This window comes from Heptranchias perlo, chromosome 4 (genome assembly GCF_035084215.1).
Source record: "Heptranchias perlo isolate sHepPer1 chromosome 4, sHepPer1.hap1, whole genome shotgun sequence".
Classification (NCBI taxonomy): Eukaryota; Metazoa; Chordata; class Chondrichthyes; order Hexanchiformes; family Hexanchidae; genus Heptranchias; species Heptranchias perlo.
The window spans coordinates 79,378,453-79,388,659 of record NC_090328.1 but is presented as its reverse complement, the minus strand read 5'-3'; the positions used below and the strand labels follow the sequence as shown (position 1 = coordinate 79,388,659).

Below are 10,207 nucleotides of genomic sequence, written 5' to 3'. Positions count from 1 at the left end.
CCCTAAACAGATAGGCATCATCGCAGTTCGAGGAACAATCATTTTGCTAGAGGAACAATTTTTTTCTACTTTTGGTAAGTGAATTGTATTTTAAAATGCTATTTTGTTTATTTGTGTTAAATTAACTTCCTTAATTTCTCTATGGATCTCATTACTGTGCTTCAAAAATGTGTCCATGTCTTTAAACATTTAGAGGTATTTATAGTGCATCACAATTGTTTCCAACAATTTATACTGAGTTTGTATGATGTCAGAACTTCTTTGAATAAATGTACTGTTGTTAAGTACGAGTGTCAAATATGACTGCCACATATTCTCAGCTGGAAGCCTCTGCTGATCTAAGCCAATCTTTCATCATATTAAATCCATCAAAGTTCTAGTTAAAGTGTACAGTAAATCATGTAGTGAGACTGCACTTCAAATTGCAGGATTGTAAATACATGAAATAATTCAGTAAAAATATTTTCTAAAATTCTAAATGTGTGTCATAAAACTTATACAATATATTTTAATGCATAGTAACTTTTTAAAGTGCAGGTTTGCTATCAAATTAAGTGTGGTACTAATTCAAAGCAAAAAAAAATGCCTAACTGAAATAGCATGCAATCCTTCTGATGTTTTAACTGAATTTAGTTTAAGACGTAATGATGATTTAAACTGATACTGCTGATAAGTAACAGCACTTGTAAATGTGATTATCATGGATCTGTGAATGAACAAATTGTGTTTCAAATAAAGAATTAAAATGGTGTTCAACTTATACAGTGAATGTCTGCAGGATACTCTTTGGGAGACAGTGTAAAATTCAGAAATTAGCATAAGTTCAAATTAACAAATAAAATCAATCTTACACGGAAACCGTGCTTGCAAAGGATAAGGTGGTATTAATTAAATATATGTTTTATTTGGGGAAATATTTAAAAGTATCTATCACTCTAACTGTTGATATTTTTACGGCTGACAAGAGAGTGTTTCTGTCATTATTTAATGTGGGTTTTTAGTTTAAATCATTTTTGTTCAGTGCATTGGTGCATAGAATATTAAAAAGAAATAAGCACAAACATTGAAATTTGAAAATGTAGTAAACAGCGAGGAGGACAGGAACAGACTTCAGGAGGACATAGACAGACTGGCGAAATGGGCAGACACATGGCAGATGAAATTTAACACAGAGAAGTGTGAAGTGATTCATTTTCGTATGAAGAATGAGAACATAAGAACATAAGAACATAAGAAATTGGAGCAGGAGTAGGCCAATCGGCCCCTCGAGCCTGCTCCGCCATTCAATAAGATCATGGCTGATCTGATCCCAACCACAAATCTAAAGAACACAAGAAGTCGGAGCAGGACCCGGCCACATAGCCCCTGGGCCCTCTCCGCCACCCACAGGGCATTGACCGATCCGAACTCAGCTTCATGTCCAATTTCCTGCCCGCTCCCCATAACCCCTAATTCCCTTTACTTCTAGGAAACTGTCTATTTCTGTTTTAAATTTATCTAATGATGTAGCTTCCACAGCTTCCTGGGGCAGCAAATTCCACAGACCTACCACCCTCTGAGTGAAGAAGTTTCTCCTCATCTCAGTTTTGAAAGAGCAGCCCCTTATTCTAAGATTATGCCCCCTAGTTCTAGTTTCACCCATCTTTGGGAACATCCTTACCGCATCCACCCGATCAAGACCCTTCACAATCTTATATGTTTCAATAAGATCGCCTCTCATTCTTCTGAACTCCAATGAGTAGAGTCCCAATCTACTCAACCTCTCCTCATATGTCCGCCCCCTCATCCCCGGGATTAACCGAGTGAACCTTCTTTGTACTGCCTCGAGAGCAAGTATGTCTTTTCTTAAGTATGGAGACCAAAACTGTATGCAGTATTCCAGGTGCGGTCTCACCAATACCTTATATAACTGCAGCAATACCTCCTTGTTTTTATATTCTATCCCCCTAGCAATAAAAGCCAACATTCCGAGAGGCAATATTAATGAAACGGTACAATTTCAAAGTGGGCGCAGGAACAGAGACCTGAGGGTGTACATCCACAAATCTTTGAAGGCGGCAGGACAAGTTGAGAAGGCTGTTAAAAAGGCATATGGGATCGTTGGCTTTAAAAATAGAGATGATGTGGAGAACGGGATATGACGCTCGACTCGTCGATCGACAGTTCCGACGGGCCACAGCGAAAAATCACATAGACCTCCTCAGAAGACTAACACGGGACGCAACCAACAGAGTACCCTTCGTCGTCCAGTACTTCCCCGGAGCGGAGAAACTACGCCATGTTCTCCGCAGCCTTCAACATGTCATCGATGACGACGAACACCTCGCTAAGGCCATCCCCACACCTCCACTACTCGCCTTCAAACAGCCACCCAACCTCAAACAGACCATCGTTCGCAGCAAATTACACAGCTTTCAGGAGAACAGCGTCCACGACACCACACAACCCTGCCACGGCAACCTCTGCAAGACATGCCAGATCATCGACACAGATAACACCATCACACGAGAGGACACCAACCACCAGGTACATGGTTCATACACCTGTGACTCAGCCAACGTTGTCTACCTCATACGTTGCAGGAAAGGATGCCCCGGAGCATGGTACATTGGCGAGACCGTGCAGACACTGCGACAACGGATGAACGGACACCGTGCAACAATCGCCAGACAGGAGGGTTCCCTCCCAGTCGGGGAACACTTCAGCAGTCAAGGACATTCAGCCACCGATCTTCGGGTAAGCGTACTCCAAGGCGGCCTTCGAGACACACGACAACGCAAAATTATCGAGCAGAAATTGATAGCCAAGTTCCGCACCCATGAGGACGGCCTCAACCGGGATCTTGGGTTCATGTCGCGCTACACGTAACCCCACCAGCGAATAAAAGTTATCTGTTTTTAATTCAACGGGTCATTTTCAGTCTTTCTCTTCCTTTCGGATGTTTCTCCCTCTCTCTCTGTTTTGTGTTCTGGCCGTTTGTATATTCGGTGGTCCTGTAGGTAACACCTCTCTGTCTGAACACTTTAATTGCCTTGACAACGGGCAGATCTAATGATTATCTGTAATCACCAGGTATTGTTCTCTGAATATAAATGCGAAAGGTTCAAGGATTTCCTGACATTCACCTGACGAAGGAGGAAGCCTCCGAAAGCTTGTGATTTTCAAATAAAATTGTTGGACTATAACTTGGTGTTGTAAGATTGTTTACAATTAAAAATAGAGGCATATGGTACAAAAGTAAGGAAGTTATGCTAAACCTTTATAAAAAACTAGTCAGGCCCCAGCTGGAGTATTGTGTCCATTTCTGGGCAACACACTTTAGGAAGGATGTCAAGGCCTTAGAGAGGGTGCAGAGGAAATTTACTAGAATGGCACCAGGAATGAAAGACTTCAGTTATGCGGAGACACTAGACAAACTGGGGTTGATCTCCTTAGAGCAGAGAAGGTTAAGGGGAGATTTGATAGATGTGTTCAAAATCATGAAGGGTTATGAAAAATAAGGAGAAACTGTTTCCAGTGGCAGAAGGGTTGTTAACCAAAGGACACAGATTTAAGGTAATTGGCAAAAGAACCAAAGGTGACATGAGGAAAAACTAATTTACGCAGCGAGTTGTTATGATGTGGAATGCACTGCCTGAAAGGGTGGTGGAAGCAGATTCAATAATAATTTTCAAAAAGGAATTGGATAAATACTTGAAGGGGAAAATTTTGAAGGGCAATCGGGAAACAGCAGGGGAGTGAGGCTAATTGAATAGCTCTTTCAAAGAGCCAGCAAGGCACGATGGGCCGAATGGCCTCCTTCTGTGCTGTACCATTCTATGATTATATGATTCTATGATTTAGGAATAACAATGGAATATTCTGTAACTCATAACCTAAATTGCAATCGGCTCACTCCCCTGGTGGTTCAGCTGGTTAAGGTGCTAATTAGCTGAGCCAATAGATCAAGAAGGACCCAGGATCAGTCTGTGGTCTGTGCTGCATTAGCTGATCTTAGCTAGGGCAGCAGCTGGTATGCTGGAGTTGTCCTCAGTGCCTGTGGATTAGGGAAGGAACAAGTGATCAGGGTTCCTATTCCTGATTGGTATCCCGCTACTGGAGGTGTGTATGTGAACATCAGGTGAAGACAGGATTGGGGTTGGCTGAGATGTTCCTTGTGGTGTTTGTGCTGCACTTATAATGGCTATTTAAGTAAGGTACCTTAGATTGACTGTGGAACTTACCCCAGCAGGGAATCAACAACCTCAAGAGAGGGAGAGCAGGGTATAGACGAGAGGAGAAAAGTAGTGGAAAAATGAAGGGGGAAACGTTGCAATTAAATCATTGATATCTGGAGTGATTTTATTAATTTCGAAGAAAGTCATATTTTCTGTTACATTTTCATTTTCTAAAATTATACTTCTGAATAGTTCATACAGGAACACAAACCGAGAAAATCAGACGGTTAAGAATGAAGTTGGAATAAATACTTCTCAAAAATCTAATTGACAGAAGCACAGGAATCTAAAAGGTGGTGGGAAGGCAGGGAGGGGTGGGGTGGGGGGGGGGGGGGGGAATTGGATGGGCGAGTCCGAAAATGCAAATTGGGGAATCAGGAGGTTCATTCTGCAAACCTCATTAAAGCTTCAAAAATATGGTAATGAGACAGGGCATCCCTCCCCTACATCTGCCATCATTTCTGACATCATGGTTGTGTACCTTGAATGGTAGGTGCGAAAAGAAAAAAAATGGAAACACTGAAATGCAAAGAAGAATAAGAGCCTAACTAAATACAGCAAAATCAAACCAAAAAGGCAAAAAAAATCCAAGTTCACTATCACCTGCAAAACTAGGGAACACACACCCTTATGAATTCCCAGAAATTATTTCATTTTCTACCTCTGCCTGTATAAGAAGTAATTAGCATTGTGCATTACAGTGAAGGATACGGTTCTGAGGTTGGAATTTAAGGGAACTTTAAGCTGCTTCTAATCTGTGTTTTATTTCACTAGGAATACTGCTCAGTCACTTGGTGCAAAAGATTCACCATTTCCAGCACACCATTCCTTAAACTGATAAATGTGGGCATGAAAAAATTAAAAAGGGACTATAATTGTGCTAGTAGAACCCTGAGAAAACTAACACCAGTTACTGTAAAAATTGTTACAATGCACAGTCACTGCATCACAAGCTTCAACCACAGTGTACTTATTTCTTCTAGGAAATGGACAATTTGTCTTATTTGTCCCACCGGGAGAGAGCAGCTGACGTTAAATATGATCTGAAAACTATCTGGGAGAAGAAAATTGAAAAGCAAACGGAGTGGTTGGAGCAGGAAAGGATAAGGCTGAATAAGAGTGCCCTTAGTAGGTGCGTTGTTTGGTTATTTTATAAATAAATTGTGATTCAAGAGAGCATAGGGTTGACATCTAGAAGATGTGTTTCACCACTTCACTGCTAATATTCCTTGTCCTTATGGCTTAGACCATAATTTACAGTCAGTTTATATATTGCCATAACTTAATGAAAATAATCAATGAAGCCTCACTGTGAATTGCAATGGAATGATGGGTTATGAGTTCATATCGACAAGAATGAATTTCTGCAGTTGTTCTTCTGCTCATTTGCTGTAACTTTGACAGAAGAGCCGCGGTAACCCTGGAAAAACTATGTAAACAGCATTTCCGCCATGTTTCTAGGGTTACCGCAGTCCTTCCGCTGAAGTTATGGTGGACATTTGGGAGAAATTCACCCCCATGATGTTTTACACTGCTGCATGATTGACCTTAGTCTTGTCACTGCAGAAACACAGAGGGGTAGAGTTTCCGCTTTGGGCGCAATCGGGAAATCGCACCCAAAATGTGTTTGAAATTGCACTGGTTAGGTTAGGCTTCAAGTTTCCGCTAAAATTCATATGCATAATCACAAACGTAAAATCTTCCATGAACCAGCGCAATTGAGCTGCCTAATAGAACGTAATTATTATTTTTTTTCCATTTAAAAGGTATTCCTTGTTGTATTTAAGAGCGGTAACCTGGTGCAGTTTTATTAATACAGCTGAAAATGGGCTTATCACCAAAAATAAGCATTTTTAATAAGGGTGTCCAGTCCTCTACATGTGAGTATCCTGATTTAAAATCACTGAAATGACTTAAAAAACGATACTGAACCATTTAATAGTTTCAGTGGTGTACACAAGTCAGTTTCTTAGTAAATTTAATATATTTTGATGTGACAAATCTTTTAAAATGTGCCTACTAGTGCCTGTGTGCCGAGGAAATCGAGTGCAATTTGAAGAGCCTTCCCAAACCAGCGCAATCGGCAGAAACTCACAATTTCAACTTGGGGGCGTGGACAGTTTTGTGGGTGGGGCCCGATTCAGGCGAATTGAATCTTGAACCAGTGTAAAAGATTGAGGAATACACAAGCGTAAGTGGTTTTGGGCACAACTCACCTATGTTTAAAATTCCCAATCTTTTGCTTTGGTTTGGCGGATTCCTCCCGGATTGTGCTGATATAACGAATGGAAGCAAGCGGAAACTCGACCCCAAAATGTTTACTGGAGGTGGGTGGGGGAGGTGATTTGTCTCTGGGCCACTTACTTCTTATATTGTTTTTTTCAAATAACTTTATTTTGTTGAACAAGTATCTATGGGACCAATTCTGTAGGCCGTATACCTGGAGAGCAATTATGCCATGGGCACAAGGGAGGTGACAGTGCACGGGAGGGAAGAGAAGCCATTGCTGGAGATGTACTGGCCGCATTGGGATTGGATAAGAATGGAATATGTATCAAACAAGATCACATGCCTGTAAGCAAGCTCACCTGATTTTCTGTCCGTCAATTTAAATGGACAAAAAATCGGATGGGCTCCCTTCTGGCCTTGTGTATCCCCCTCCCCCCACCCAATTTTCCTCCATGCACTGCATCCAGGCCATTCAATATGCCCAAGAGCAGGTAGCGGAAAATCGGTCCCACCATCTAGGTTCACACATGACGACTGATCAATTGTCTTCTTGTACCTCCTCCAAAAGGCCATTCTTAATGTGGAAGTTTGGACAGTGGGTATTGGCGGCTATTTGACCATAGAGTGTATAAATATTGAGCCCAATCCTGTCCTTACATGATGTCCACACATAGATGTTTTCTACCATTTATAGTTAGGAATGGCAAACTGGCCTCAAAACTCGGGGTACAGTACCATGGTTCTGGCAGCCTTTGGATACCTCACCCATTTGGCCAATCTTCATGTGTGAGCCCAGAGAGTCATTTTTGCTAGGCTGTTCCTAGAGGGCTTCACAGCAAACGTGGTCCTGACTCACCCACGGTGCATATTTTACAGCACAGATTACTAAATAACAATCAGGAACACTTGTTCGTTTTCTTTTCGCTAGCCCAAGGTACTGATGCCAATTGTGGCACCCAAAGTGTGGCCTATGCTGAGACCAGCACAGACCAGGAATCATGCCTGGGACCTTTTCATTTGTATGGATTAATACCACATCACACATTGCATTTGCCCACAGAGTTACTTGGGGAGCTGAAAAAATATTGTTTATTACAGTTTTAAATATGGTATTTTGCATAAAAGAATGTGAACAATTTTTTTGACTTTGAACTTTCTCAGGTTATGCAGTGATAACAGTGTAACTAATGCAATGTAGTTTATTGATAGAGGTATTCAAAATCATGAAGGGTCTAGACAGAGTAGATAGAGATAAACTGCTCCCATTGGTAGAAGGGTCAAGAACCAGAGGGCATAGATTTAAGGTGATTGGCAAAAGAACCAAAGGTGATATGAGGAAAAACTTTTTTACACAGCAAGTGGTTGGGATCTGGAATGCACTGCCCGAGGGAGTGGTAGAGGCAGATTCAATCATGGCCTTCAAAAGGGAACTGGGTAAGTACTTGAAACAAAAAAATGTGCGGGGCTACGGGGATAGGGCGGGGGAGTGGGACTAGCTGGATTGATCTTGCATAGAGCCAGCGTGGACTCAATGGGCCGAATGGCCTCCTTCCGTGCTGTAACCTTTCTATGATTCTGTGATTGATAATTGTGTAACTGATCTTCAATAATCCATTTGAGCGATGCATCCATATTCCCTGATGGTCCTGAGAAGTTTCTTAATTGTCCTGGACTTGAGATTTACACCGTTTCTAGTGTAAAACCTAAACCAAGGTTGAACCATTATTAAGCAAGTGGAGATTAGATTTGTCCCACACTCTGTTATAGAGGAGAAATGAGAAGTGATTGGACACCAGCTATTAGATCAGGGAACAGCAGTAATATTTTTCAACTAATATAGATGGTCTGTGGTGTACAGCCAAAACCACCGAATGGGGTCTCACACCAGCATTTCTCCAAACAGCATGTTCTCAGATTTGGTTAACCTATTAACAAAGTTAAGGAGAATCAATCTGGATCACTTGTGCATTTTCTAATAGTCGGCTATGGAGTGGCATTTGTAGAATGATATGGAAAAAAATCAGCTGCTCAGCATCTTGTTCAGCACCAATGCATGACAGAGAAGGGTGGAGATAAATGTAACTCTTGGAATTATCTCATCGGGTGTGATTGGGCTGAGGCTGTATCTATGACATGACCATGTCTCTTGTTAAACTCTAATGAGTATCACAATAACCAGAAAAAATGACCTTTAGAACTGATTCTCAACCAATTTGAGGGTAATTCCAAAACGGACAACGGGAAACATGGGGGTAAAGGGCATCAAATTCCACAATGTCTGTTCTGCCACCGAAAGAGTGGTGGAGCAGAGCCATTATCCAATCCTGTCCCAAATTCCGAGGTAGGTGATTCCTGACACTGATCTTTAAGATTATTGCCATTTCCCTCGCTCCTTGCCAGAAGCAGTTTTTAAGAGTTTGATATGAATCCTGTTCATACCCAGTGTCCTGCCATTAGCTAGGCAGAGCTTTGTGGAGTCCACTTCCTCCCAATGAACCGGTTAATTGAAGCCTTCTATCTGTGAAGCACATTCCACAGGCTTTCCCATTCTTCATGCAGGTTGGTCCTTACTATGGCCTGTTGGCTCACTCACCAAGTCAGTATAATGCTCTCTCCGGACCCTGAGAATACTCCCAGAAATTTGTTGAATAGCACTGGACTTGTGATTTTCAATTCCTGGTCTGTGCTCAGCTGTGGAGGAGCTGTAAGTCTACAATTGGCCTCAGTGCCCTCATTCTATGGAGGAGAAAACCTATCCAATGGCCTCTGCTGGGAAGTGCACAAGTATGGATTGTGGATGAGGATGAGGATTACCTACCGACACTTGTTGTCTGGACTCACATGTGAAGAATGGCTAGTTGGGTAAGGTACCAGCCAAGTGCCAGAGTCCATGAGCCCTTATTCCAGCAAAAGTCCACACCTTTAGGATTGTAGAGGATGAAGTCAATAGAAATGAAAATCAGGAGAGGTGTATAATGGGCGGCCGATCTGATATTGGTTGTTTTACACTATCGACAAAAGTTAAAATTACCCCCACAGTCTTTAACTGTTAGGCTTAGTATTGCCCAAGGGAATAAATAAGCTTTGCCAAATAATTGGAAAACAATCAAGAATACTGCACATATAATACACTGAACTAAGTATAATGTGTTCTACTTGCAGACTCATCAAAGAATGGAACCAGAGACTTGAAAGCAAAAGAAAGCTGATGCAAAGCTTTCTTGAAGATGACACAAAGAGACAGAAATCTGTGGTATCAATTGAACCTCCTGTTCAGCAAATACCATCCAGTGCTTAATTATTGAAGATGCAATCATGCCAATTTAGGACAGTTAGGCATCCAAGTTATTTAAAAGGAGGCAGATTATATAACCAGTCAGCTACTCACTGTGTACATGTATAGATTTAGGATATCATGGCATCCTGGGTTCACTGTAATGCATGGTCTTACTCATTGTGAAAAATAACTTTATCAAACCTCCTAATCCTCTAACATTTTGCTGAATTCACAGTGAAATATTTGTAAGTATTCTTTGTTGCTTGAATTTGAATTTACTGCAGTTTGGTAAATCTTAATGACAGAAGTCATGGAACATGCTGTACAGTTTGGGCTGTAAATGGGGCAAACATTTATTCGTAACAAAAAGTGGTCCGTAACAAAATAACAGCTAAAAGGATTCCGTTAAGCAAAAGCAGTAAAATGATTTTGATGGAAAATGCTTTTTTGTTATAATTTTTTATTTGATTAATAGACATATTTA

At 41.3% G+C, this 10,207-nt stretch overlaps 1 long non-coding RNA gene across 1 annotated transcript; it reads left to right on the top strand.

Moving 5' to 3' along the window:
• Window positions 1-9,698, top strand: LOC137320532 (uncharacterized). Its single transcript, XR_010962576.1, has 3 exons — window positions 1-74; window positions 5,201-5,349; window positions 9,609-9,698. It is a non-coding gene; the product is annotated as an uncharacterized lncRNA (long non-coding RNA).
• Window positions 9,699-10,207: the final 509 nt, after the last annotated feature.